The 27,839-nt window shown below is 43.5% G+C and overlaps 11 non-coding genes and 20 pseudogenes across 11 annotated transcripts; all 31 read right to left on the bottom strand.

The window, feature by feature from the left end:
* Positions 1–114: 114 nt before the first annotated feature.
* On the bottom strand, positions 115–233 carry LOC136732268 (5S ribosomal RNA). Its single transcript, XR_010809913.1, has one exon. It is a non-coding gene; the product is annotated as a 5S ribosomal RNA (ribosomal RNA).
* Positions 234–448: 215 nt separating this feature from the next.
* LOC136732606 (uncharacterized) lies at positions 449–567 on the bottom strand (annotated as a pseudogene).
* Positions 568–780: 213 nt separating this feature from the next.
* Positions 781–899, bottom strand: LOC136732120 (uncharacterized; annotated as a pseudogene).
* Positions 900–1,113: 214 nt separating this feature from the next.
* On the bottom strand, positions 1,114–1,232 carry LOC136732353 (uncharacterized; annotated as a pseudogene).
* Positions 1,233–1,780: 548 nt separating this feature from the next.
* LOC136732431 (uncharacterized) lies at positions 1,781–1,899 on the bottom strand (annotated as a pseudogene).
* Positions 1,900–2,116: 217 nt separating this feature from the next.
* Positions 2,117–2,235, bottom strand: LOC136732411 (uncharacterized; annotated as a pseudogene).
* A 219-nt stretch (positions 2,236–2,454) lies between these two features.
* LOC136732609 (5S ribosomal RNA) lies at positions 2,455–2,573 on the bottom strand. The gene has a single exon (XR_010809950.1). It is a non-coding gene; the product is annotated as a 5S ribosomal RNA (ribosomal RNA).
* A 217-nt stretch (positions 2,574–2,790) lies between these two features.
* On the bottom strand, positions 2,791–2,909 carry LOC136732253 (5S ribosomal RNA). The gene has a single exon (XR_010809898.1). It is a non-coding gene; the product is annotated as a 5S ribosomal RNA (ribosomal RNA).
* A 217-nt stretch (positions 2,910–3,126) lies between these two features.
* On the bottom strand, positions 3,127–3,245 carry LOC136732605 (uncharacterized; annotated as a pseudogene).
* Positions 3,246–3,456: 211 nt separating this feature from the next.
* LOC136732524 (uncharacterized) lies at positions 3,457–3,575 on the bottom strand (annotated as a pseudogene).
* A 216-nt stretch (positions 3,576–3,791) lies between these two features.
* On the bottom strand, positions 3,792–3,910 carry LOC136732394 (uncharacterized; annotated as a pseudogene).
* Positions 3,911–4,130: 220 nt separating this feature from the next.
* On the bottom strand, positions 4,131–4,249 carry LOC136732580 (5S ribosomal RNA). Its single transcript, XR_010809947.1, has one exon. It is a non-coding gene; the product is annotated as a 5S ribosomal RNA (ribosomal RNA).
* A 227-nt stretch (positions 4,250–4,476) lies between these two features.
* LOC136732491 (uncharacterized) lies at positions 4,477–4,595 on the bottom strand (annotated as a pseudogene).
* Positions 4,596–4,805: 210 nt separating this feature from the next.
* On the bottom strand, positions 4,806–4,924 carry LOC136732569 (5S ribosomal RNA). The gene has a single exon (XR_010809946.1). It is a non-coding gene; the product is annotated as a 5S ribosomal RNA (ribosomal RNA).
* A 220-nt stretch (positions 4,925–5,144) lies between these two features.
* On the bottom strand, positions 5,145–5,263 carry LOC136732465 (uncharacterized; annotated as a pseudogene).
* A 211-nt stretch (positions 5,264–5,474) lies between these two features.
* On the bottom strand, positions 5,475–5,593 carry LOC136732556 (5S ribosomal RNA). Its single transcript, XR_010809945.1, has one exon. It is a non-coding gene; the product is annotated as a 5S ribosomal RNA (ribosomal RNA).
* Positions 5,594–5,821: 228 nt separating this feature from the next.
* On the bottom strand, positions 5,822–5,940 carry LOC136732614 (uncharacterized; annotated as a pseudogene).
* Positions 5,941–6,160: 220 nt separating this feature from the next.
* Positions 6,161–6,279, bottom strand: LOC136732522 (uncharacterized; annotated as a pseudogene).
* Positions 6,280–6,495: 216 nt separating this feature from the next.
* Positions 6,496–6,614, bottom strand: LOC136732233 (5S ribosomal RNA). Its single transcript, XR_010809880.1, has one exon. It is a non-coding gene; the product is annotated as a 5S ribosomal RNA (ribosomal RNA).
* A 220-nt stretch (positions 6,615–6,834) lies between these two features.
* LOC136732338 (uncharacterized) lies at positions 6,835–6,953 on the bottom strand (annotated as a pseudogene).
* Positions 6,954–7,173: 220 nt separating this feature from the next.
* On the bottom strand, positions 7,174–7,292 carry LOC136732189 (5S ribosomal RNA). Its single transcript, XR_010809827.1, has one exon. It is a non-coding gene; the product is annotated as a 5S ribosomal RNA (ribosomal RNA).
* A 210-nt stretch (positions 7,293–7,502) lies between these two features.
* Positions 7,503–7,621, bottom strand: LOC136732269 (5S ribosomal RNA). Its single transcript, XR_010809914.1, has one exon. It is a non-coding gene; the product is annotated as a 5S ribosomal RNA (ribosomal RNA).
* Positions 7,622–7,845: 224 nt separating this feature from the next.
* Positions 7,846–7,964, bottom strand: LOC136732496 (uncharacterized; annotated as a pseudogene).
* A 220-nt stretch (positions 7,965–8,184) lies between these two features.
* LOC136732476 (5S ribosomal RNA) lies at positions 8,185–8,303 on the bottom strand. Its single transcript, XR_010809937.1, has one exon. It is a non-coding gene; the product is annotated as a 5S ribosomal RNA (ribosomal RNA).
* Positions 8,304–8,512: 209 nt separating this feature from the next.
* On the bottom strand, positions 8,513–8,631 carry LOC136732302 (uncharacterized; annotated as a pseudogene).
* Positions 8,632–8,855: 224 nt separating this feature from the next.
* Positions 8,856–8,974, bottom strand: LOC136732557 (uncharacterized; annotated as a pseudogene).
* Positions 8,975–9,184: 210 nt separating this feature from the next.
* On the bottom strand, positions 9,185–9,303 carry LOC136732249 (5S ribosomal RNA). The gene has a single exon (XR_010809895.1). It is a non-coding gene; the product is annotated as a 5S ribosomal RNA (ribosomal RNA).
* A 216-nt stretch (positions 9,304–9,519) lies between these two features.
* On the bottom strand, positions 9,520–9,638 carry LOC136732400 (uncharacterized; annotated as a pseudogene).
* A 219-nt stretch (positions 9,639–9,857) lies between these two features.
* Positions 9,858–9,976, bottom strand: LOC136732087 (uncharacterized; annotated as a pseudogene).
* Positions 9,977–10,187: 211 nt separating this feature from the next.
* On the bottom strand, positions 10,188–10,306 carry LOC136732486 (uncharacterized; annotated as a pseudogene).
* A 215-nt stretch (positions 10,307–10,521) lies between these two features.
* On the bottom strand, positions 10,522–10,640 carry LOC136732091 (uncharacterized; annotated as a pseudogene).
* Positions 10,641–27,839: the final 17,199 nt, after the last annotated feature.

Raw genomic sequence — 27,839 nt, 5'->3', positions numbered from 1 at the left:
GTGCAGCAAAGGGTGTTGAAAGTAGCCGGGTACGTGTACAATTCTTCAATTATATCTCCTCCAGAAAGAAATAGAGTATTAAAAGCAACGATGAAGTTACCCAGGAGACGAAAAAGCTTGCAGCACCTGGTATTTCCAGGAGGTCACCCATCCAAGTACTAACCAGGCCCTGGCCCGTTTAGTTTCCAAGGTCTGACGAGATCGGGCGCGTTCAGGACGGTGTGGCCGCAAGCCAAGAGGCCTGGCTGCATGATGTCTCTAAATGGCTGGAGGATATTGACAGAACTTCCAGCAAAAAAAAATGAAAAAAGAAAAATGGAGGGAAAAATATCAGTGCAGCAAAGGGTGTTAAAAGTAGCCGGGTACGTGTACAATACTTCAATTATATCTCCTCCAGACAGAAAGAGAGTATTACGTGCTACGATGAAGTTACCCAAGAGACGTATAAAGCTTGCAGCACCTGGTATTTCCAGGAGGTCACCCATCCAAGTACTGACCAGGACCTGCCCCGTTCAGCTTACGCGATCTGACGAGATCGAGCGCGTTCAGGACGGTGTGGACACAAGCCGAGAGGCCTGGTTGCATGATGTCTCTTAATGGTTGGCGGGTATTGACGGAACTTCCAGCAAAAAAAAAAAAAAAGAAAAACGGAGGGAAAAATATCAGTGCAGCAAAGGATGTTGAAAGTAGCCAGGTACGTGTACAATACTTCAATTATATCTCCTCCAGACAGAAAGAGAGTATTAAGAGCTACGATATAGTTACCCAGGAGACGTAAAAAGCTTGCAGAACCAGGTATTTCCAGGAGGTCCCACATTCAAGTAATGACCAGGCCCTGCCCCGTTTAGCTTCCGAGATCTGACGAGATGGGGCACGTTCAGGACGGTGTGGTTGCAAGCCAAGAGGCCTGGCTGTATGATGTCTCTTAAAGGCTGGAGGGTATTGATGGAACTTCCAGCAAAAAAAAAAAAAAAAGAAAAACGGAGGGAAAAATATCAGTGCAGCAAAGGGTGTTGAAAGTAGCTGGGTACGTGTACAATTCTTCAATTATATCTCCTCCAGACTGAAAGAGAGTATTAAGAGCTACGATGTAGTTACACAGGATACGTAAAAAGCTTGCATCACCTGGTATTTCCAGGAGGTCACCCATCCAAGTACTAACCAGGCCCTGGCCTGTTTAGTTTCCAAGGTCTGACGAGATCGGGCGCGTTCAGGACGGTGTGGCCGCAAGCCAAGAGGCCTGGCTGCATGATGTCTCTAAATGGCTGGAGGATATTGACAGAACTTCCAGCAAAAAAAAATGAAAAAAGAAAAATGGAGGGAAAAATATCAGTGCAGCAAAGGGTGTTAAAAGTAGCCGGGTACGTGTACAATACTTCAATTATATCTCCTCCAGACAGAAAGAGAGTATAAAGAGCTACGATGAAGTTACCCAGGAGACGTAAAAGCTTGTAGCACCAGGTTTTTCTAGGAGGTCTCACATTCAAGTACTGACCAGGTCCTGCCCCGTTTCGTTTCCGAGATCTGATGAGATCGGGCGCGTTCAGGTCTGTGTGTCCGCAAGCCGAGATGCCTGGTTGCATGATGTCTCTTAAAGGCTGGCGGATATTGATGGAACTTCCAGAAAAAATAAAAAAGAAAAAGAAAAATGGCGGGAAAAATATCAGTGCAGCAAAGGGTGTTGAAAGTAGCCGGGTACGTGTACAATTCTTTAATTATATCTCCTCCAGACAGAAATAGAGTATTAAAAGCTACGATGAAGTTACCCAGGAGACGAAAAAGCTTGCAGCACCTGGTATTTCCAGGAGGTCACCCATCCAAGTACTGACGAGGCCCTGCACCGTTTAGCTTCCGAGATCTGATGAGATCGACCGCGTTCAGGACGGTGTGGCCGCAAGCCAAGCAGCCTGGCTGCATGATGTCTCTTAAAGGCTGGAGGGTATTGACGGAACTTCCAGCAAAAAAAAAAAAGAAAAAAAAAAAATGGAGGGAAAAATATCTGTGCAGTAAAGGGTGTTGAAAGTAGCCGGGTACGTGTACAATTCTTCAATTAAATCTCCTCCAGACAGAAAGAGAGTATTAAAAGCTACGACGAAGTTCCCCAGGTGACGTAAAAAGCTTGCAGCACCTGGTACTTCCAGGAGGTCTCCCATCCAAGTACTGACCAGGTCCTGCCCCGTTTAGTTTCTGAGATCTGACGAGATCGGGCGCGTTCAGGACGGTGTGGCCACAAGCCGAGACGCCTGGCTGCATGATGTCTCTTAAAGGCTGGCGGGTATTGACGGAATTTCCAGCATAAAAAAAAAAAAAAAAATAGAAAAATGGAGGGAAAAATATCAGTGCAGGAAAGGGTGTTGAAAGTAGCCGGGTACGTGTACAATTCTTCAATTATATCTCCTCCAGACAGAAAGAGAGTATTAAGAGCTACGATAAAGTTACCCAGGAGAAGTAAAAAGCTTGCAGCACCTGGTATTTCCAGGAGGTCACCCATCCAAGTACTGACCAGGCCCTGCCCCGTTTAGCTTCCGAGATCTGACGAGATCGGGCGCATTCAGGACGGTGTGGCCACAAGCCGAGACGCCTGGCTGCATGATGTCTCTTAAAGGTTGGCGGGTATTGACGGAACTTCCAGCAAAAAAAAAAAAGAAAAAAGAAAAATGGTGGGAAACATATCAGTGCAGCAAAGTGTGTTGAAAGTAGCCGGGTACGTGTACAATTCTTTAATTATATCTCCTCCAGACTGAAAGAGAGTATTAAGAGCTACGATGAAGTTACCCAGGGGACGTAAAAAGCTTGCAGCACCTGGTATTTCCAGGAGGTCACCCATCCAAGTACTGTCTAGGCCCTGCCCCATTTAGCTTCCGAGATCTGATGAGATCAGGCGCGTTCAGGACGGTGTGGCCGCAAGCCAAGAGGCCTGGCTGCATGATGTCTCTTAAAGGCTGGCGGGTATTGACGGAACTTCCAGCAAAAAAAAAAAAAAAAAATAGAAAAAGGGAGGGAAAAATATCAGTGCAGCAAAGGGTGTTGAAAGTAGCCGGGTACATGTACAATTCTTCAATTATATCTCCTCCAGACAGATAGAGAGTATTAAGAGCTACGATAAAGTTACCCAGGAGACGTAAAAGCTTGCAGCACTAGGTATTTCCAGTCGGTCTCACATTCATGTACTAACCAGGTCCTGCCCCGTTTAGCTTCCGAGATCTGACGAGATCGGGCGCGTTCAGTATGGTGTGGCCGCAAGCCGAGATGCCTGGCTGCATGATGTCTCTTAAAGGATGGCGGGTATTGACGGAATTTCCAGCAAAAAAAAAAAAAGAAAAATAGAGGGAAAAATATCAGTGCAGCAAAGGGTGTTGAAAGTAGCCGGGTACGTGTACAATTCTTCAATTATATCTCCTCCAGACAGAAAGAGAGAATTAAGAGCTACGATGCAGTTACCCAGGAGACGTAAAAAGCTTGCAGCACCTGGTATTTCCAGGAGGTCACACATCCATGTACTGACCAGGCCCTGCCCCGTTTAGCTTCCGAAATCTGATATGATCGGGCGCATTCAGGACGGTGTGACTACAAGCCAAGAGGCCTGGCTGCATGATGTCTCTTAAAGGCTGGCGGATATTGACGGAACTTCCAGCAAAAAAATAAAATAAAAAGAAAAATGGAGGGAAAAATATCAGTGCAGCAAAGGGTGTTGAAAGTAGCCTAGTACGTGTACAATTCTTCAATTATATCTCCTGGAGACAGAAAGAGAGTATTAAGAGCTACGATGAAGTTACCCAGGAGACGTAAAAGGCTTGCAGCACCTGGTATTTCTAGGAGGTCTACCATCCAAGTACTGACCAGGCCCTGCCCCGTTTAGCTTCCGAAATCTGACGAGATTGGGCGCATTCAGGACGGTGTGGCCGCAAGCCGAGAGACCTGGCTGAATGATGACTCTTAAAGGTTGGCGGGTATTGACGGAATTTCCAGCAAAAAAAAAAAAAAAAAAAATAGAAAAATGGAGGGAAAAATATCTGTGCAGGAAAGGGTGTTGAAAGTAGCTGGGTACGTGTACAATTCTTCAATTATATCTCCTGCAGACAGAAAGAGAGTATTAAGAGCTACGATGAAGTTACCCAGGAGACGTAAACAGCTTGCAGCACCTGGTATTTCTAGGAGGTCTCCCATCCAAGTACTGACCAGGCCCTGCCCCGTTTAGCTTCCGAGATCTGACGAGATCGGGCGCATTCAGGACGGTGTGGCCACAAGCCGAAAGGCCTGGCTGCATGATGTCTCTTAAAGGTTGGCGGGTATTGACGGAACTTCCAGCAAAAAAAAAAAAAAAAAAAAAAAAAAAAAAGAAAAATGGATGGAAAAATATCAGTGCAGCAAAGGGTGTTGACAGTAGCTGGGTACGTGTACAATACTTCAATTATATCTCCTCCAGACAGATAGAGAGTATTAAGAGCTACGATAAAGTTACCCAGGAGACGTAAAAGCTAGCAGCACCAGGTACTTCCAGGAGGTCTCACATTCATGTACTGACCAGGTCCTGCCCCGTTTAGCTTCCGAGATCTGACGAGATCGGGCGCGTTCAGGATGGTGTGGCCGCAAGCCGAGATGCCTGGCTGCATGATGTCTCTTAAAGGCTGGCGGGTATTGACGGAACTGCCAGCAAAAAAAAAAAAGAAAAATAGAGGGAAATATACCAGTGCAGCAAAGGGTGTTGAAAGTAGCCGGGTACGTGTACAATTCTTCAATTATATCTCCTGGAGACAGAAAGAGAGTATTAAGAGCTACGATGAAGTTACCCAGGAGACGTAAAAAGCTTGCAGCACCTGGTATTTCTAGGAGGTCTCCCATCCAAGTACTGACCAGGCCCTGCCCCGTTTAGCTTCCGAGATCTGACGAGATCGGGCGCATTCAGGACGGTGTGGCCACAAGCCGAAAGGCCTGGCTGCATGATGTCTCTTAAAGGTTGGCGGGTATTGACGGAACTTCCAGCAAAAAAAAAAAAAAAAAAAATAGAAAAATGGAGGGAAAAATATCAGTGCAGGAAAGGGTGTTGAAAGTAGCCGGGTACGTGTACAATTCTTCAATTATATCTCCTGGAGACAGAAAGAGAGTATTAAGAGCTACGATGAAGTTACCCAGGAGACGTAAAAGGCTTGCAGCACCTGGTATTTCTAGGAGGTCTCCCATCCAAGTACTGACCAGGCCGTGCCCCGTTTAGCTTCCGAAATCTGACGAGATTGGGCGCATTCAGGACGGTGTGGCCGCAAGCCGAGAGACCTGGCTGAATGATGACTCTTAAAGGTTGGCGGGTATTGACGGAATTTCCAGCAAAAAAAAAAAAAAAAAAATAGAAAAATGGAGGGAAAAATATCTGTGCAGGAAAGGGTGTTGAAAATAGCTGGGTACGTGTACAATTCTTCAATTATATCTCCTGCAGACAGAATTAAGAGCTACGATGAAGTTACCCAGGAGACGTAAACAGCTTGCAGCACCTGGTATTTCTAGGAGGTCTCCCATCCAAGTACTGACCAGGCCCTGCCCCGTTTAGCTTCCGAGATCTGACGAGATCGGGCGCATTCAGGACGGTGTGGCCACAAGCCGAAAGGCCTGGCTGCATGATGTCTCTTAAAGGTTGGCGGGTATTGACGGAACTTCCAGCAAAAAAAAAAAAAAAAAAAAAAAAAAAAAAAGAAAAATGGATGGAAAAATATCAGTGCAGCAAAGGGTGTTGACAGTAGCTGGGTACGTGTACAATACTTCAATTATATCTCCTCCAGACAGATAGAGAGTATTAAGAGCTACGATAAAGTTACCCAGGAGACGTAAAAGCTAGCAGCACCAGGTACTTCCAGGAGGTCTCACTTTCATGTACAGACCAGGTCCTGCCCCGTTTAGCTTCCGAGATCTGACGAGATCGGGCGCGTTCAGGATGGTGTGGCCGCAAGCCGAGATGCCTGGCTGCATGATGTCTCTTAAAGGCTGGCGGGTATTGACGGAACTGCCAGCAAAAAAAAAAAAAAAAAAAAACGAAAAATGGAGGGAAAAATATCAGTGCAGCAAAGGGTGTTGAAAGTAGCCGGGTACGTGTACAATTCTTCAATTATATCTCCTGGAGACAGAAAGAGAGTATTAAGAGCTACGATGAAGTTACCCAGGAGACGTAAAAAGCTTGCAGCACCTGGTATTTCCAGGAGGTCACACATCCATGTACTGACCAGGCCCTGCCCCGTTTAGCTTCCGAAATCTGATATGATCGGGCGCATTCAGGACGGTGTGACTACAAGCCAAGAGGCCTCGCTGCATGATGTCTCTTAAAGGCTGGCGGATATTGACGGAACTTCCAGCAAAAAAATAAAATAAAAAGAAAAATGGAGGGAAAAATATCAGTGCAGCAAAGGGTGTTGAAAGTAGCGTAGTACGTGTACAATTCTTCAATTATATCTCCTGGAGACAGAAAGAGAGTATTAAGAGCTACGATGAAGTTACCCAGGAGACGTAAAAGGCTTGCAGCACCTGGTATTTCTAGGAGGTCTCCCATCCAAGTACTGACCAGGCCCTGCCCCGTTTAGCTTCCGAGATCTGACGAGATTGGGCGCATTCAGGACGGTGTGGCCGCAAGCCGAGAGGCCTGGCTGAATGATGTCTCTTAAAGGTTGGCGGGTATTGACGGAACTTCCAGCAAAAAAAAAAAAAAAAAAAATAGAAAAATGGAGGGAAAAATATCAGTGCAGGAAAGGGTGTTGAAAGTAGCCGGGTACGTGTACAATTCTTCAATTATATCTCCTGGAGACAGAAAGAGAGTATTAAGAGCTACGATGAAGTTACCCAGGAGACGTGAAAGGCTTGCAGCACCTGGTATTTCTAGGAGGTCTCCCATCCAAGTACTGACCAGGCCCTGCCCCGTTTAGCTTCCGAAATCTGACGAGATTGGGCGCATTCAGGACGGTGTGGCCGCAAGCCGAGAGACCTGGCTGAATGATGACTCTTAAAGGTTGGCGGGTATTGACGGAATTTCCAGCAAAAAAAAAAAAAAAAAAAATAGAAAAATGGAGGGAAAAATATCTGTGCAGGAAAGGGTGTTGAAAGTAGCTGGGTACGTGTACAATTCTTCAATTATATCTCCTGCAGACAGAAAGAGAGTATTAAGAGCTACGATGAAGTTACCCAGGAGACGTAAACAGCTTGCAGCACCTGGTATTTCTAGGAGGTCTCCCATCCAAGTACAGACCAGGCCCTGCCCCGTTTAGCTTCCGAGATCTGACGAGATCGGGCGCATTCAGGACGGTGTGGCCGCAAGCCGAAAGGCCTGGCTGCATGATGTCTCTTAAAGGTTGGCGGGTATTGACGGAACTGCCAGCAAAAAAAAAAAAGAAAAATAGAGGGAAATATACCAGTGCAGCAAAGGGTGTTGAAAGTAGCCGGGTACGTGTACAATTCTTCAATTATATCTCCTGGAGACAGAAAGAGAGTATTAAGAGCTACGATGAAGTTACCCAGGAGACGTAAAAAGCTTGCAGCACCTGGTATTTCTAGGAGGTCTACCATCCAAGTACTGACCAGGCCCTGCCCCGTTTAGCTTCCGAGATCTGACGAGATCGGGCGCATTCAAGACGGTGTGGCCACAAGCCGAAAGGCCTGGCTGCATGATGTCTCTTAAAGGTTGGCGGGTATTGACGGAACTTCCAGCAAAAAATAAAAAGAAAAAAAGAAAAAAGAAAAATGGATGGAAAAATATCAGTGCAGCAAAGGGTGTTGACAGTAGCTGGATACGTGTACAATACTTCAATTATATCTCCTCCAGACAGAGAGAGAGTATTAAGAGCTACGATAAAGTTACCCAGGAGACGTAAAAGCTTGCAGCACTAGGTATTTCCAGGAGGTCTCACATTCATGTACTGACCAGGTCCTGCCCCGTTTAGCTTCCGAGATCTGACGAGATCGGGCGCGTTCAGGATGGTGTGGCCGCAAGCCGAGATGCCTGGCTGCATGATGTCTCTTAAAGGCTGGCGGGTATTGACGGAACTTCCAGCAAAAAAAAAAAAAAAAAAAAATAGAAAAATGGAGGGAAAAATATCAGTGCAGCAAAGGGTGTTGAAAGTAGCCGGGTACGTGTACAATTCTTCAATTATATCTCCTCCAGACAGAAAGAGAGAATTAAGAGCTACGATAAAGTTACCCAGGAGACGTAAAAGCTTGCAGCACCAGGTATTTCCAGGAGGTCTCCCATCCAAGTACTGACCAGGTCCTGCCCCGTTTAGCTTCCGAGATCTGACGAGATCGGGCGCATTCAGGACGGTGTGGCCACAAGCCGAAAGGCCTGGCTGCATGATGTCTCTTAAAGGTTGGCGGGTATTGACGGAACTTCCAGCAAAAAAAAAAAGAAAAATAGAGGGAAATATACCAGTGCAGCAAAGGGTGTTGAAAGTAGCCGGGTACGTGTACAATTCTTCAATTATATCTCCTGGAGACAGAAAGAGAGTATTAAGAGCTACGATGAAGTTACCCAGGAGACGTAAAAAGCTTGCAGCACCTGGTATTTCTAGGAGGTCTCCCATCCAAGTACTGACAAGGCCCTGCCCCGTTTAGCTTCCGAGATCTGACGAGATCGGGCGCATTCAGGACGGTGTGGCCACAAGCCGAAAGGCCTGGCTGCATGATGTCTCTTAAAGGTTGGCGGGTATTGACGGAACTTCCAGCAAAAAAAAAAAAGAAAAAAAGAAAAAAGAAAAATGGATGGAAAAATATCAGTGCAGCAAAGGGTGTTGACAGTAGCTGGATACGTGTACAATACTTCAATTATATCTCCTCCAGACAGAGAGAGAGTATTGAGAGCTACGATAAAGTTACCCAGGAGACGTAAAAGCTTGCAGCACTAGGTATTTCCAGGAGGTCTCACTTTCATGTACTGACCAGGTCCTGCCCCGTTTAGCTTCCGAGATCTGACGAGATCGGGCGCGTTCAGGATGGTGTGGCCGCAAGCCGAGATGCCTGGCTGCATGATGTCTCTTAAAGGCTGGCGGGTATTGACGGAACTGCCACCAAAAAAAAAAAAGAAAAATAGAGGGAAATATACCAGTGCAGCAAAGGGTGTTGAAAGTAGCCGGGTACGTGTACAATTCTTCAATTATATCTCCTGGAGACAGAAAGAGAGTATTAAGAGCTACGATGAAGTTACCCAGGAGACGTAAAAAGCTTGCAGCACCTGGTATTTCTAGGAGGTCTCCCATCCAAGTACTGACCAAGCCCTGCCCCATTTAGCTTCCGAGATCTGACGAGATCGGGCGCATTCAGGACGGTGTGGCTGCAAGCCAAGAGGCCTGGCTGCATGATGTCTCTTAAAGGTTGGCGGGTATTGACGGAACTTCCAGCAAAAAAAAAAAAAAAAAAAGAAAAATGGATGGAAAAATATCAGTGCAGCAAATGGTGTTGACAGTAGCTGGGTACGTGTACAATACTTCAATTATATCTCCTCCAGACAGATAGAGAGTATTAAGAGCTACGATAAAGTTACCCAGGAGACGTAAAAGCTTGCAGCACCAGGTATTTCCAGGAGGTCTCACATTCATGTACTGACCAGGTCCTGCCCCGTTTAGCTTCCGAGATCTGACGAGATCGGGCGCGTTCAGGATGGTGTGGCCGCAAGCCGAGATGCCTGGCTGCATGATGTCTCTTAAAGGCTGGCGGGTATTGACGGAATTTCCAGCAAAAAAAAAAAAAAAAAAATAGAAAAATGGAGGGAAAAATATCAGTGCAGGAAAGGGTGTTGAAAGTAGCCGGGTACGTGTACAATTCTTCAATTATGTCTTCTCCAGACAGAAAGAGAGTATTAAGAGCTACGATGAAGTTCCCCAGGAGACGTAAAAAGCTGGCAGCACCTGGTATTTCCAGGAGATCTCCCATCGAAGTACTGACCAGGCCCTGCCCCGTTTAGTTTCCGAGATCTGACGAGATCGGGCGCGTTCAGGACTTTGTGTCCGCAAGCCGAGAGGCCTGGCTGCATGATGTCTCTTAAAGGTTGGCGGGTATTGACGGAACTTCCAGCAAAAAAAAAAAAAAGAAAAATGGATGGAAAAATATCAGTGCAGCAAAGGGTGTTGAAAGTAGCCGGGTACATGTACAATTCTTCAATTATATCTCCTGCAGACTGAAAGAGAGTATTAAGAGCTACGATGAAGTTACCCAGGAGACGAAAAAGCTAGCAGCACCTGGTATTTCCAGGAGGTCTCCCATCAAAGTACTGACCAGGCCCTGCCCCGTTTAGCTTCCGAGATCTGACGAGATCGGACGCGTTCAGGCCAGTGTGGCCTCAAGCCAAGAGGCCTGGCTGCATGATGTCTCTTAAAGGCTGGAGGTTATTGACGGAACTTCCAGCAAAATAAAAAAGAAAAAAGAAAAATGGAGGGAAAAATATCAGTGCAGCAAAGGGTGTTGAAAGTAGCCGGGTATGTGTACAATTCTTCAATTATATCTCCTCCAGACAGAAAGAGAGTATTTAGAGCTACGATAAAGTTACCCAGCAGACGAAATAACTTGCAGCACCTGATATCTCCAGGAGGTCACCCATCCAAGTACTGACGAACCCTTGCCCCGTTTAGCTTCCGAGATCTGATGAGATTGGGCGCGTTCAGGACGGTGTGGCCGCAAGCCAAGAGGCCTGGCTGCATGATGTCTCTTAAAGGCTGACGGGTATTGACGGAACTTCCAGCAAAAAAAAAATGGATAAAGAAAAATGGAGGGAAAAATATCAGTGCAGCAATGGGTGTTGAAAGTAGCCGGGTACGTGTACAATACTTCAATTATATCTCCTCCAGACAGAAAGAGAGTATTAAGAGCTACGATGAACTCACCTAAAGGATTATTAGGAACACCATACTAATACTGTGTTTGACCCTCTTTCGCCTTCAGAACTGCTTTAATTCTACGTGGCATTGATTCAACAAGGTGCTGAAAGCATTCTTTAGAAATGTTGGCCCATATTGATAGGATAGCATCTTGCAGTTGATGGAGATTTGTGGGATGCACATCCAGGGCACGAAGCTCCCGTTCCACCACATCCCAAAGATGCTCTATTGGGTTGAGATCTGGTGACTGTGGGGGCCAGTTTAGTACAGTGAACTCATTGTCATGTTCAAGAAACCAATTTGAAATGATTCGACCTTTGTGACATGGTGCATTATCCTGCTGGAAGTAGCCATCAGAGGATGGGTACATGGTGGTCAAAAAGGGATGGACATGGTCAGAAACAATGCTCAGGTAGGCCGTAGCATTTAAACGATGCCCAATTGGCACTAAGGGGCCTAAAGTGTGCCAAGAAGACATCCCCCACACCATTACACCACCACCACCAGCCTGCACAGTGGTAACAAGACATGATGGATCCATGTTCTCATTCTGTTTACGCCAAATTCTGACTCTACCATCTGAATGTCTCACCTCTTTTTCCTATTTGTAGTGGAGATGAGTGGTACCCGGTGGGGTCTTCTGCTGTTGTAGCCCATCCGCCTCAAGGTTGTACGTGTTGTGGCTTCACAAATGCTTTGCTGCATACCTCGGTTGTAGCGAGTGGTTATTTCAGTCAAAGTTGCTCTTCTATCAGCTTGAATCAGTCGGCCCATTCTCCTCTGACCTCTAGCATCAACAAGGCATTTTCGCCCACAGGACTGCCGCATACTGGATGTTTTTCCCTTTTCACACCATTCTTTGTAAACCCTAGAAATGGTTGTGCGTGAAAATCCCAGTAACTGAGCAGATTGTGAAATACTCAGACCGGCCCGTCTGGCACCAACAACCATGCCACGCTCAAAATTGCTTAAATCACCTTTCATTCCCATTCAGACATTCAGTTTGGAGTTCAGGAGATTGTCTTGACCAGGACCACACCCCTAAATGCATTGAAGCAACTGCCATGTGATTGGTTGATTAGATAATTGCATTAATGAGAAATTGAACAGGTGTTCCTAATAATCCTTTAGGTGAGTGTATATGTATGTATGTTTATGTATGTCCAATTGCTTTGACAATACAAATGAAATGAATTGAGAGAGAGAGAGAGAGAGAGAGGAATATGAGCTCCTAAAAAACATTTGTTTTTATACATAAGCGGATTTAATTTGTCATTTACAAATGAATATATAGCACTATAAACATACACAGAAGACATGGAATAGAAATTCAGAAGAAAAAGTATTCAAAAAATAATAATTTTAAGAGAAACACAAAAAGAAGAAAGCAGAGAGACAGTTCAGGAAGAAAAGTCAGAAAAGAAAAGCTGAAGACAAGAATTGGAGGTAAGAGACAAATAATTAAACAAAAAAATATGTATTAATAAAATAAATAAGCATTCTCAGTAGTTGACTCTGCCAATGAAAATGCAGAGCTCCGATTTGAATAGAGTGACAGTAGGAGAGAGCCCAACTGCCACTGAGACTGATAGAAATCTATCGAACAGCAGTCTGACTGCAGAGCTGCCTTTTGAAATCCGATACCCTGAAGACATTCGCTCTGCACAGGCTAAGAAGGACTACAAACAAGCTGTGATGAGAGCATCTCCTGAGACCCTCATCCTAGACTACACCGGTAAAGGAGAAAACAGGGTCAAGAACAATCTACTGTTCTACACCGCCTTTCACAAAACCCTGTGCCAGACATACCCCAATAACAACAAGAGGGGCATTAGCAGAGGCAGGCAGATCTCAGTGCTGGTAGAGAAAGACACAGACAGTGTGATGCTCACTTTTAATGTATACCACAACGGGACCATCATGGTGCAGGGCAGCGAGAGCAGCCTGGACCAATTAGCTCTCGGCTTCCACACCTCAAAGCAGCAGACTGAGGTAGAGAAACAAGAGCCAGAGCCGGCCACCCTGCAGTCTGCCCCCAGCCACACGGAGCCAGACAGTGCCCCATCTCCCACAGACTGCCCCCCTGTCTCCCCAAAACTCTCCAGCAACATTAAAACACTAAAGGAATGCCTATCAGTGCTGGAGCTGGAGTTTGCGGAGTTCAGGGAGCAGACCTTGAGCACCCTGGCCCAGACCTCCTTGTGCGATCAGCTCCGGGATGAGATGCACAGACTAAAGATGCAGCACAAGGCTGAGATCCATGAGCTGAGAGCAGCAGTGAGAGACCTGGAGGAGCAGAGCCAAACCCTGAGGACGGAGCTGCGCAGAGCGAGGGAGGAGCTGACCAGGACACCCCAGCACAGCCAGCTAAGGAGCCTGCAGAGCCAGCTGGAGGAGCTAAGAGAGGAGCTACACATCACTGGAGCACAGAGACTGCACTGCACTGACCCCACAACACCTCCAACCCCTGACGCACCCACTGATCCACCCACACTCCCCACCACTCCTGACACACCCACTATCACCAGACCTGCCACTAATACACAACCCCCTGAAACGCCACTCCCCCAAAACACACCCGCTGCCCCCACCACTCCCGACGCAAACCCGGAGTGGCAGGTCAACGCAGAGGTGGTCATTCTGAGCGAATCCAATGGGAAGTTCCTGGTTGAGAGGCGCCTCTTCCCTGGGCGAAAAGTGAAAAAGCTTTGGTGCTCCACAGCACAGAGAGCCCTGGAGCTGCTCTCCAAGAGGAGGCTTTGCCAAGTCAAACACATCCTCATCCACACCGGCACTAACGACCTGAGTGCCCGCAGGGGCGATGTGGCCTCAGCCCTGAGACAGGTAGCAACGAAAGCCACAGAGGAATTCCCAACTGCCAAAATTTCCATCTCCACACTGCTGCCCCGCACAGACGTGCCCCTGCACATCATCCAGGCCATCAACGCAGAAGTGTCCCGAAGATGTGCCCTCCTCCCCAACGTCCACCTGGCACACCACTGAGACATCCAGCCACATCACCTGTATGACCACGTCCACCTCAACAAGACGGGTGTGAGGATCATCTCAAAGGTCCTCAAGGACACAACCCTGGGCCGAAACCCCACACACCCCCACCTCGAGACCAGGAGCAAACCCCCCAGCCCCCGGCCACATCCCCAGCCACCGGCTCCACCCCAGCCCCAGCCCCTGAGACCCCGCGGCCCCATTCCCCACCCCCCACCCCCCCATCCCCAGAGGGCCCGTCCAGCACAGCAGAGCGGACAGCCGGGGACCAGCACAGCCACACAGCCACGCAGCAGCGGCTTCCAGAGCCTGGAGGCCCGATGCTGCCCAGCTGGCCCAGATAAGGCAACTCCTCAGTGTCATCTGTACCACACTGCTGAGTTAACTGAGCCTCAACACACATATATATGGTTGTGGAGATGGAGAGTAAGAAAAAATGTGATTTAATTATTCTGATATTTTGATGCAAAGATAAAATCTTTGAGTGATTATTATGTATATCCATATATAATTATTAATAGTAATATAATATCAGTTGTAGACCACAAATTAAACTTTCTTATGTAGAAGAGACAAGTATAATAAAATATATTAACATGTCCTTTAAAATAAGCAGTTGGAATATGCAGGGTTTACGCTCCTCAACTTTTGGAATGAAGAGCACAGGCCCTGAACTGATCAACACTGTAAATAGTTCAGATGTTTTCATTCTTGTAGAGACTTGGTGCTGTGCAGATATGTCTATACACTGGATGGATACAATGGATACAGGGAGCTGATTGTGCCCTCCTATAAAAAACCCAAAGTCAGGTGTGGCAGGGCCTCGTGGGGGATTATCGTGTGGTACAGGGAGGAGCTCCGAGCAGCCCTATGCCCAGTACAGAGAGGAGACACACACCTGTGGATGAAAATCAGAAAAGACACCCTACAAAATAACACAGATATATACCTATGTGCAATTTATATGCCACCCGCAGACTCCCCCTACTATAATGAGGAAGGCTTTCATGAGCTTCAAAACGAAATCTGCCACTTCCAGACCCTGGGCTCTGTACTGCTGTGTGGCGATCTCAATGCCAGGACTGGCAGAGAGATGGACTACATCAATACAGAGGGGAACACACACCTGTTCGGAGACTCCCCGCTGTGCCACACACACACCTCCACACTGACACAGCCACGACAGCGTGGTAAACAAGAGCAGGAAGCAGGTAGTGCGCCTATGTAAAAGCCTGGGTCTATATATCATCAATGGCAGCATGAGTCCCCCCGTGATTACTATGAAAAGCTTAGGAAAACCTATTTTGCGGGTCAAGATCGACCCGGGGCCGAGGAAGAGGTGAGCTTTAAAGGGTTGTTTGTTGCTAATTTGTTCCCAACGATTAAGGAAATGGTCATATTACATGCAGACGCAACGTATATGAACATAGCTGAAATTCGAAAAAATGGCACAGAAAGCTTGGGAAAGCAAGTACAATAGCACTTCTGATCGTAAAGATTCAAGCACCCAAGTACTGGCAAGGCGCTCTGAGAGCCCTATTTCTCCACTGGAGTTAGAGGGGACAGAGATTCAAAGAAGGAAAGAACCTCCCAAGGATGGAATCCAAGACACCCAGGCTTACAATAAAAAAAAGAAATCTGCTCCTAGCCTAGGTGGGTTAACTCAGTCTCTGAGCAATGTTGCAGTTTCTGAGCTACTGCTACGCTTAGCTCTGCTCCCTTTGCCCCCTCTTCCCAAACTGGAAGTTAGTAGCCAGGGTAAAGGGCCGGACTCGCCACCTAAGGAATGACTAGCTCTGGAACCACCCCCTGTCCCCGCCTCTGTGTTTTTGATTGGATGTGAGGAACAGCAGGGGGGTTTCTCTGACACATCAGCCCACTGGGACCTCCCAGTGGGGGAAGTTGCCTGCAGGCAAGCTGAACCTTTGGTGATGTTACTGGGTGATCTGACACAGAGAGGCAGAGCCAAGCAAGTTTACATAGAAGTGACCATTGAGAATGTGTGGGAGTGAGGAGCCTTGTTGGACACTGGGGCTGAAATTTGTTTAATGTCTGCCACCACAATGGGCAACCTGAAACAAATTATGGAAACCTCAGACCAACGACTGAAAGTGGAAGCTTGTAGTGTGAACATTACAAGTTACACAGAGACTAAGGCACAGCTCACTCAAAAGGCATTGTTAGAGTTCACCTTTGGGAAGATTAAGTTGGTTCATCCAGTTTATATTTCCAAATTTGAAACAGAGAAGTTGATCATTGGTCAGGATCTATTGAACAGGTTGTGGGCTCAAGTTGAATCACCAAAGCCTGTGGAATTGAATGACAGATATGATACAGCCACCAAGGTACAACTTCCCAATGAGACCATTTTTTGTGCATGTCCCTAAAGGGGGCACCGGCTTACCATGTAAGCCAACCATTCGAACCCAGGTCCCTACCAACTATTATAGACATAGTGAAGGTCAGGTGCCTGAATAACACCTGAATTCCCAGTCACCTCCCTCTGTTAATCAACTTCCACCTATTGGTTACCGTCAGTAACCATACTCAATACTGAGTAATACCAATTGTTTTTTTGTTTTAATGTACTTGTGTTATAATATGTAACCTGTATATGTGCTAGTATAGGATTGTCAATTTGATTGGAATACATTCTGCTTAAATAATGAACTATTAGTTTGTTTTCTTTGATTTCTCGGGGTCATGAATGGTGAAGTCCACTGTTGAATTCTGTTACATAACTTTGAGATAAATGCTTAACGTCTTATTTTGTCTTGAAGGGGATAACGCCCTAGTCGACCTCAGTCCCATTCAAGAAAGGGGGTATGTAGCGTTATGTTGGGTGTATTTGGATAAGAGTATTTGGGCTCTGAGCTGAAGCACGGATCTAAAGAAGACCTCTCCCCCCCAAAGTTATCAGATTTCCTTAGCTCATCAGCTTGGAACTGGTTTGCATCAAAGTGACAGTTTTGGGGAGGATGGCACAGAGAAGAGTCCAAATAGTTTGTTATTCTGCTATGAGATGTCTGGAGAAAGGGGCCTGTAGGTGATAAAAACTCTTTGAAGTGGATGAGAGCCGAAATCCCGACATAGAGCTACGAACCCAGGCCAACCGGCATTTCCAAAAGATGGCATGGATTGACATCAGTCATAAATCAAGCCCCCCTCCAATAGGACACTGGGGGCTGAAACCGAAATCCAATCTCAAGAACTCAGGAACCAATCACCTATTGATCTGATAGACTATAAAGGACAAACACGGCCTTTCTTTCTCTCTCTCTCTCACCTGAACCAGTAACTCGCTGCCACAGCTCAACCTGTAGCTCTGTTGCCCGAACCGGAACCAGAAACCAACCAAGTCTTTGCCGGCAACAGAAGAGTTAAACTGGGAGAAGGAGATTGAGCCGTACAAAGAATTCTTTTAAAGGACTTTATTAAATAAAGAACTTTACAGACTGCGCTGCCCGCCTGTGCCCACCTGATCAGTGGAGTTTTACAGCTGGACAAATGACTAAGTCGACTGAATACGAAAGTGTCAGTCATTTAAATAGCTATTTGAGTTTTAAGAAACTTGACCCTTGGAACAAACAGGGCCCTGCTTTCCTCAAAGACTTTGTCTTCAAGTAACTACAGTGGAAACCTGCTTACAAAGAAGATTTTGTGCACAACCTTGGAGCCTTCAAACCAGTGGAAAATCTGTTTGGAAACGACTCTACTTTCGCGAAACCCCAACTTCCAGGTGCATCGACTGAGTGGAAGTTCTTGGACAAAGCCGAACCGGACTGCCTTTGTTCCAAACCACACGGACCTCGTGCCGTGTGCTGTTATCTGAGCCCGAAGCCAGAGAGGCCTCTCTGCGACGAAGTTCAGATAAGTTTAACAGTTTGGAGTTCATGATTCATGACATTTGAGAAATCAATTAGAAATGTTAATCTGTGATTCATAACTCTAGAATGTGTAATATCATTTAGTTTTCTTAAATATAAATGTGTGTTGCATTAAACTGTTTTGTTGATAATTTTAGAAATAAAATCTGTCAACGCCGAGAAATATCTTCTCATTCCTGTTTAACTGTTTAGTCTGAAATTGACACAAGTTAATAGACACCAGATTATAGGTGGCCCTGCCTATCCTTAATCATTGAATAATAATCAGTTAAGGGAAATTGTGGTAACAAGTAATGATAGGATCTTTCTCTCCACCTAAACGTTAATGAGACTGATATATATATATATAACGAGAAGTTACCTGACATAAATACTAACCTGCGTAGTTATTTAATGTCTGACTAATAATACTAACAAGAGACTCACCTTCATCTTACTAACTGGTATTGTAGTCAATGTGTTTATAACCTCTTTTGTTTAACGATTTGTGTTATCATATGCGATCCCATGGTCTTTGATTTGGTCACGGAAGTGATTTGTCTTTGATTTGTTGATATAGAGTTGAATTTTAATTAGTTTTTCCCTTTTGTATAATTAGTGTAGTGCTACATTTAGTCTTTGTTTTGAATAAATTTGACAATTTATATCTTTGGAATTGGTGTCTGTGTCCAATTATTACAGAAATTGAGTTCTACAAGATTCCAGGATTCGTGATAAGGTGATACTATAAATTCACTTCTTTAATTGAAATTTATAAGTGTACCTTACGCTACAGGTGGAACGGGAGCTTCGTGCCCTGGATGTGCATCCCACAAATCTCCATCAACTGCAAGATGCTATCCTATCAATATGGGCCAACATTTCTAAAGAATGCTTTCAGCACCTTGTTGAATCAATGCCACGTAGAATTAAGGCAGTTCTGAAGGCGAAAGGGGGTCAAACACAGTATTAGTATGGTGTTCCTAATAATCCTTTAGGTGAGTGTATATGGAAAAGGAACAATATGTGTACATCTCTGCATATGGTGCCCTAACAGATGTGCAAGTTACATGACAGACAGACACTCACACACACTTTCAAAGACAGACAGACAGACAGACACTCACACACACTTTCACACACTCACTTTCACAGACAGACAGACACAGACACAGACACACTCACTTTCACACAGAGACAGGCACATTTTCACACAGAGACAGACACACAAACACACACAAACAGACACAGACACACATACTTTGACAGACAGACAGACAGACACATGCATATTATGGGTCTTTGTTGGGTAGTGAAATGGGTAGCATCAGTCGCAGTGTGGGTAATGTCAGGGAGCCAATCATAGTCCCCGTTATTTGCATATATTTGCATTCTGGGAAAAGCAACTAAACACGTTTAGTCATGTATTTGTCCATAGTTTACACATGAGATGAACGAGACAGTATGACGTATTGAGCACCTAGGATTCCTCATGTGTATGTGAGGGGCAGAGGAACCGGATCCCAAGTGTGCGTCCCAGGTGCTATAGGTTTCAAAGCATGCAGGGGAATAGGCACCCCACCCTGACACGTATATAAGTTTGGATAGGGAGATATAAATAGCAATGGGGAGACTCTTGTACTTGGTGTGGCTCTATCCATATAGTGGGGCCAGCAGGTGCAGCAATAGAAGCTCAGCCTGGGGAGACTGGATTTAGCATTTCCTCTCCATTTTGATAACTATCCATAATCATTTCTGCAAAATACTTCTATGATACCTATGTATGTTTTTTACTTGTACTATATTATACTATCAAGTATCAGTGTACACATACAATGTGACCTGTTACATTAATACAGAGGCCACGGAAGGCCAGATCACTAATAGCCACTGTCCCCTGATATTACACTTTTTTACAATCACTTTGGCACTCATTTCAGAACCTTGATGTCATTTTTCAAAACTCTAGACACTAAACTCACACCCGATGATCAAAATGCACATTTTTCAAAACTCTAACACTTTTTTACAATTGCTTGGATACAATACACATCAACCTCAGATCATTTGTTCATTGAACTAAAATGACACAACTTAACATCAAAGTATTACCATTTCAAAATGCAATTCACACATTACATCTGAGATCACTGTCTATTCATTTCATTACAAAGATCTAACTATCAATTGATACAGCTGCTCAAAATGATAAGTGACTGTTGCATTACTCTTAATGCATAGTTTTATGGAAACTGACAAACAGTATTCCATGTTTCGATCATGAAAGTTTCAGGATAATGAGATCCATTGACACCAATAACCGAGGAGCATGGTTTCTTAGGGTTACCATAGACTTGACTGTGTCTTCTTGTTTGTGAAGGAACAGGACTGCGTTTTCCTGTCTGGGTTCCCGCAGGCTTAAGTGGGTTTGACCTACTATTAGAAAAAAAAAAAAAAAAGGAGCGCTAATTAATTGTTCAATATCTGATACGCCGGTGATAATATAAAATAACGTGTTTATAGTTTATAGAAGTTTATAGTGTTTATGGTAAATGAAGAAAAGTCATTAAGTTATATACAAGTTCTATAAATGCAAACATTGAAAAGCATGTTTGTTGTTATTCCTATATAGGATTTAGTATTATTTGTGTTTTCTTGTTTTTTGCTATGTTTTCTCCCCTGTCGTTTATTGTTATTTTGCGGGCTTGCACGCCTTGGTTGTTGTGTACAAAACGATACATAGAAAATGGGAAAACGTGTTACTGTGTGGGAACAGCTCTAGTAAGACGGGCGACCCGCCACTTAAAGGTACACATGTAAGGTACATGTATGATAACTATGGAGTGAAGCGGTGCGTTTGACTGGACAATAGGTGACAGAAAATTAAGGTTTCCAGAAGATGGGACTTTTGATTCAGATAGACTTGAGCACCTAAAAACGGTTTTGCAAAATAGGAATACAAAGCATTAAGAAATGAGAAACCAAAGCTAGCTATCTTAAAACATTTGTTAGAGAAAAGAAAGAAAAGACAACAGGCATAATTCAATCTGAATGCCCCGAAGACAAATTAAAAATATATATATATGTTTTTCAGTATAAATGACAGTCCTCAAGATACTGAAGGAAAATTACTAGATAAGTAATAAATAAGGGTAGTTTGAGACACTGCAGGTCAATATAACATGCCAACCAAAACCATGGTATCTGAATTTACTATGGATATAAATTAATATGTGTCTCTTTGTATGTTTGTACGTTTTCAGTTTGCGCAAGGTAAATGTCCATATTTTGACTTTTTCATGTACTGTATAGTCCAGAATATGACTAAGAGAGTCATAAGTCACAAATAGTTACAGAATGATAGCTAAAAAACGCCAGTTAAATATGTTGTAATAACAGACCTACAAGAAAGTCAGCATTTAACTGTACACAGAATGCTATTGCAAACAGAAATAATAATACAAAATTAAGTTATTTAAATAGGTCTTACGAATACAGAAGTTAAAAGTAACATGTTAGAAATGGAATTAGAGCCAAATTTAGAAATAGGAATCCGAGGCAACCACAAACATTCGGTGAAGGTTTCTTACATATTGATAAATAGATAACCAGATACTCCAGGAAATTAACGATGTGCTCATTTGGAAGCTATGAGTTCCACAATGAAGAGTTTTTAAATCCCTAGTAATAGATCCCTAAATACAATGTGTAGGTAAGAAATTAACTATTGATCAGTTCAATCTGGATTCGGGAACAGTTCTTCTGAACCTGTACTGGTGTAGATTGGACTTCAATAGGAGGAAGTGACACAATAAAGACATGAGCCGCGCAGGAGGACAGTCTTAGTGCCCACGCAGGTTCTTAGTTGGGGAAATCATTGACTGGACACATTTTTTGAAAATGTGCTTTCCTGAAGTACCTGGACATCATTATTGAGATCAATGAAAAGGCTTATTTTCCAAAGATTAAATACATTCATTAACTACAATAATGTAGTGAAATGTATATAAATAGTAATAATACAAATCGATCAAATATAACTTGCATTTTCTTGTAAGAAATTAGGAATAGGAGAAAGAACAGCTGTTGGGATGCAGTGCGATGTTATCCAAAATTGAAAGCGGTTGAGAAAGGAGAGTTTGTTCTGTGTGAGACAAATGTACTGCCACGAGAGACTCTGATGGTGATTGACTGGAATATGAGGGAAAATAATGAAGTTACTACAGGTATAACTAAAGGTGTAACATAACTAATTTAATGAAACATAGTCATGGCAAGTTATAAAACTGTTTGGAAATAGTCCTTTCACAAACAGAAATACCCTATCAATTAGGAAGAGGGGGGCAGGGGGCAAGGGCCGTATGTGCTCCTCTGCTCCCCCTGTTCGCCTGAGCAGACAAGCAGCCTGAGATGAGAGAGAGAGAGAGAGAGAGAGAGAGAGAGAGAGAGAGAGAGAGAGAGAGAGAGAGAGAGAGAGTCAGAGACAAGGCAGAGACTGTAAGTACGTGTAAGGGTTCATAACTTATTACAAACAGAGCAAGAGTGTAATGAATGGTAATTTACACTGCTTGTATTAATAATGATAATAATATTGATGTTGATACAGACGAATACGTCACATACTAGATGACAACCGCATAAAACTAATAATAATGAAAATAGGAATAATAGGAGTATGGAAATAATTTCAAATTATGGTTTATTGGTAAAAAATGAATTGAGAAACAAAGATTAATAACTGCCATCATTTACCCAACTACTATTAACTATGGTGTTGAAGGAGCTGCTGTAATAGTTATTGTAATGGTCTCAGGTATTTAAGTTAGATAAAAGGACAAAGATAAGCACATTGTTTTGAAACTTTGACAACTCCACACAAAAAGAGTATCTACACTAGGAAGTAAAGCTGATTCAATAAACACAGGAGATATGATGCTGCTGACGACAGCTGAGTGCTGTACTGAAATAATTTGATAAATGAGATAAATTGGAATCAAGATTATTATTATTTTGAATTGTCCCTTTACTAGAAACCTTATAGATTGTGCGAATGTCAACTAATGTGATAGAGATGCCTTTTATAAGGACGATCTCTGATGTTGTGTGAACCACACATTGTGTCTTCAGACTGATTTATTCCACATGGCAGATATGCATATTATGAATCGTGTCCTGAAGGAACCGATGTCTGACCCATATGGAGAAGATGCTGGTGTTCTTGTTGAGACACAGTAGGCCGAGGGCGCGGCTTTAAAGACAGCCTCACAGCAACTTGAACAGACCAATGCTGAGGTCCACTACGCTGAAGTGATGCTTGACTCAGTGGAGAAATAAGTTAAAATACTATAATTAAAGGTTTTCCAGATTATAGGAATCTACAATATATTGTGAAACTGCTCAGATGACGTCCGCAGTAGCACATATTCTTCTATTGATAGTTTAATTTATAATGTACTATTAGTGGAGATGTCACATTATTCAAATGAATAGAATGACAGCCATGAAGTCAGAATCAGTCCATTGCCCTTCACTTAAGATTTGTACAATGTATAATGTTTATAAATCAAAACGCAACAAATATATGTACAATACAGTTTACAAACTGAATTTGTAAAAAAGAATGTTTTGCTGACTTTTGTATTCTCTTTGAAGCAACAAAATGTATGTGTTATGTATGTCGTAACTAGGGTTTGACTTTTATGACCTGGGGCTGGATGAAATTTAATTTGAGATGCACTGTAAAAGCTCCAGGAAATTGCAACTGGCCACTGCACCTTCCATAAGAGAGCTCAAACATTTGCTAATGCATTGGTTGCCTCACAGGCACTCTTTCCCTGGTTTGCCCATGTGGCGCATGGTGTTGGCCACACGGGCAAAGGGGGGATGTGTGCATCAGTCTTTTAAATTGGTTTGCCCCAGGTTTTATAGTAACAGCTTAGCAATATTGTAGAACTTGCCACATTTGTCAAGCTCATAATCCTGCAATATGCAAATAGATTGTGTTCAAAAGCTTAAATGTTGTGGATATGAATATATACTTGTAATAATATATAGGTGTTCTAAATGGGTTGAAGCCTATCCCGTAGGAAGGCTGAAGTAGTAAAAGTAGCAAAAATACAGTTAAGGGATGTTATATGTAGATTTCGCATTCCAGGGAAATTTCCAGTGATAGGAACACTCACTTCACTGGGACAATAGTGCAGGAACTATGCAAAGCCCTGCGAGGTAAACAACATTTTCACTGCCCCATCAGGCTCAGTCAGCTGGAGCAGTGGAGAAACAAAATGGGATATTAAAGAATAAGCTGTCTAATATATGCAAACAAACAGGACTCAAACGTCCAGATCCCCTTCCTATAGTCCTAATGACAATGAAATCGTCAGCAAATTGAGAAATACAGGTCTTTCTCCGTGTGAGATTATTATGGGATGACTTATGAGACTCTCCATCACTCCTCCATTGTCTGTAAGGGAAATGGACATCCACTTGATGGATGATGCTATGTTGTCTTTTTGTATGGGACTAACACGTGCTTTCGAAGCTGTCCATTCACAGATGAAAGCCGCCCAGACTGAACCATCCCAGCAGGTTTACCGCCCCTTCCAGCAAGATGACTGTGTATATCAAAGCACACAAGAGAAAGTCCTCCCAACAGCCCAGGTGGACAGGGCCCTACCAGGTGCTCCTGACCACCCACACAGCTGTGAAGTGCCTAGGAACGACGACATGGATCCACTCCTCACACTGCAAACTTGCCAATCGAGGCGATCAGCACAACCCTGGTGGAGAACAGAGGGATAAAGGAATTGTTCTTCCACATCAGATTTGACATTACTGTATGTATGCAGGCCCTTGTAATTGCTTTTCCAATACTGCCAACTGGTTATTGATGATTGATTTCACATTGTGGTACGAGTATCGAGTGAAATGCGTGCTATCCACCTCAACAACACAGCGATAACATGGAGCCGGCAGGTGATCCAGGTCACAATAGAGGTCAAGCAGTGGGAGGAGGAAGACGTGGTGGTCAAAGGTGTAGCGTAAGGTACACTTATAAAATTCAATTAAAGAAGTGAATTTATAGTATCACCTTATCACGAATCCTGGAATCTTGTAGAACTCATTTTCTGTAATAATTGGATGCAGACACCAATTCCAAAGATATAAATTGTCAAATTTATTCAAAAACAAAGACTAAATGTAGCACTACACTAATTATACAAAAGGGAAAAACTAATTAAAATTCAACTCTAGATCAACAAATCAAAGACAAATCACTTCCGTGACCAAATCAAAGACCATGGGATCGCATATGATAACACACAAATCATTAAACAAAAAAGGTTATAAACACATTGACTACAATACCGGTTAGTAAGACGAAGGTGAGTCTCTCATTAGTATTGTTAGTCAGACATTCAATAACTATGCAGGTTAGTATTTATGTCAGGTAACTTCTCGTTATATATATATCAGTCTCATTAACGTTTAGGTGGAGAGAAAGATCCTATCATTACTTGTTACCACAATTTCCCTTAACTGATTATTATTCAATGATTAAGGATAGGCAGGGCCACCTATAATCTGGTGTCTATTAACTTGTGTCAATTTCAGACTAAACAGTTAAACAGGAATGAGAAGATATTTCTCGGCGTTGACAGATTTTATTTCTAAAATTATCAACAAAACAGTTGAATGCAACACACATTTATATTTAAGAAAACTAAATGATATTACACATTCTAGAGTTATGAATCACAGATTAACATTTCTAATTGATTTCTCAAATGTCATGAATCACAAACTCCAAACTGTTAAACTTATGTGAACTTCGTCGCAGAGAGGCCTCTCTGGCTTCGGGCTCAGATAACAGCACACGGCACGAGGTCCGTGTGGTTTGGAACAAAGGCAGTCCGGTTCGGCTTTGTCCAAGAACTTCCACTCAGTCGATGCACCTGGAAGTTGGGGTTTCGCGAATGTAGAGTCTTTTCCAAACAGATTTTCCACTGGTTTGAAGGCTCCAAGGTTGTGCACAAAATCTTCTTTGTAAGCAGGGTTCCACCGTAGTTACTTGAAGACAAAGTCTTTGAGGAAAGCAGGGCCCTGTTCGTTCCAAGGGTCAAGTTTCTTAAGACTCAAATAGCTATTTAAATGACTTTCGTATTCAGTCGACTTAGTCAATTGTCCAGCTGGATGGCTGGGCACAGGCGGGCAGCGCAGTCTGTAAAGTTCTTTATTTAATAAAGTCCTTTAAAAGAATTCTTCGTACGGCTCAATCTCCTTCTCCCAGTTTAACCCTTCTGTTGCTGGTAAAGACTTAGTTGGTTTCTGGTTCCGGTTCTGGCAACAGAGATACAAGTTGAGCTGTGGCAGCGAGTTAATGGTTTAGGTGAGAGAGAGAGAGAGATGCCGTGCGTTACCCTTTATACGCCTGTCAGATCAATAGGTGATTGGTTCTTTAGTTTGTGAGATTGGATTTCGGCTTCAGCCCCCAGTGTCCTATTGGAGGGGGGCTTGATTTATGACTGATGTCAATCCATGCCATCTTTTGGAAATGCCGGTTGGCACGGGTTCGTAGCTCTGTGTCGGGATTTCGGCTCTCGTCCATTTCAAAGAGTTTTTATTTCCTACAGGCCCCCTTCCCCAGACATCTCACAGCAGGGATTCCAAGCTATTTGGCCCATTCTTGGTGCCATCCTCCCAAGACTGTCACTTTGATGTAAACCAGTTCACATGCTGATGAGTTAAGGAAATCTGATAAATTTGGGGGGGAGAGGTCTTCTTTAGATCAGTGCTTCAGCTCAGAGCTAAAATGCTCTTATCAGAATACACCCAACATAACGCTACACTGGTTAATTCTGTTCTGGGAAAACCACAATCCTGCAGGTTTAATAAGTCTCTCTACACATCAGTCCCTGAGTACCTTCAACCAATGGTCATTTTGACCAATTAAGCCCAAGAATTGAGTCAATTAAGTTGTCAAGGACTACCCAGTGAAGACGTGAACTCACGACTAGGTCACACTGTGAGCTCACCAGAGCAGACATTACACTGAGCTCACTGTGAGCTCACTTAGCGCTTTTCCAGCGACATGGTGCCGGTGCTGGAGCCGGAGCTGCTGCTCGGCCTGGGATCCAGCTGATCTTTTTTGAACCGGCCCGCTTTTCCACCGGTTTTGACGTCACTGGATGTGGGCGTTCCCAAGCATGGAGTAGAAGTGGAGAAACACAGCAATAGTAATCAGCACCGAGGCGACTGCGTCTTTAAACCCCATTTAACATCACAATCAAACTCATTCCGCGTCTATGGCAAATCGTAACCCTAATGTTACAAATGTTCCCTAAACACCTATTTTGCAGGATCAATAAAAAATTATTAGGATTTTTTAAACTTTTACTGACACACATAGTTAATAGCAATGTGTTATAACTTTACCGAAAATAATAATCTGTATATCTTTAATTGTTTAGACGTTATTAAGATATAATGCATCTTTCACATAGGGAACATTTGTAACATGTTAGGAAAAACAAACAAATGATTTGAAAATATTCATAATTACAGCATACAATTTGTCAGGCTTCATAACAATGGTATTTATAACATACTCTGTAAAAATCAAGCAAATAGCATTTGTGGTTCACGAGAATATATATATATATAATCAAAGCTATCAGACTATAGCAGCCGGTGTATGAAGACACATACGATTATACAGCATTATTTGGCAGCTTCGCAAGACCTAATTTGAAACGTTGTTGGTAAGTTAGATAATTAGTGGGGACCCGCTATTTGCAGTTCTTCCCCTCCATAATTGCTAAAATAAAGTTTTACTGACATTTTATTGACCCTACCACTGCATAGGGCACATCTGTAACATGAACGCTACTGAATGGCACATACATTGAAAACTACGGAGAACTGAGACAAATCCACTTTACACTTCATAAATAATCTTAAAACGTTTCCAACCAAGGCAACACCCACTTGAAATACGTTCATTCTCATTTTTGGTAAACAAAAAGAGAGATTGTTACATATGTTCCCTATGATGCATCTACAGAGAGAGAGAGACAGACAGACACTAACTCTCTCTCTCTCTCTCTCTCTCTCTCTCTCTCTCTCTCAGCTG

The sequence above is a fragment of the Amia ocellicauda genome, unplaced genomic scaffold (genome assembly GCF_036373705.1).
Source record: "Amia ocellicauda isolate fAmiCal2 unplaced genomic scaffold, fAmiCal2.hap1 HAP1_SCAFFOLD_34, whole genome shotgun sequence".
Classification (NCBI taxonomy): Eukaryota; Metazoa; Chordata; class Actinopteri; order Amiiformes; family Amiidae; genus Amia; species Amia ocellicauda.
Note: the sequence above shows the minus strand (reverse complement) of the source record. Positions and strands in the feature narration are given on the sequence as shown.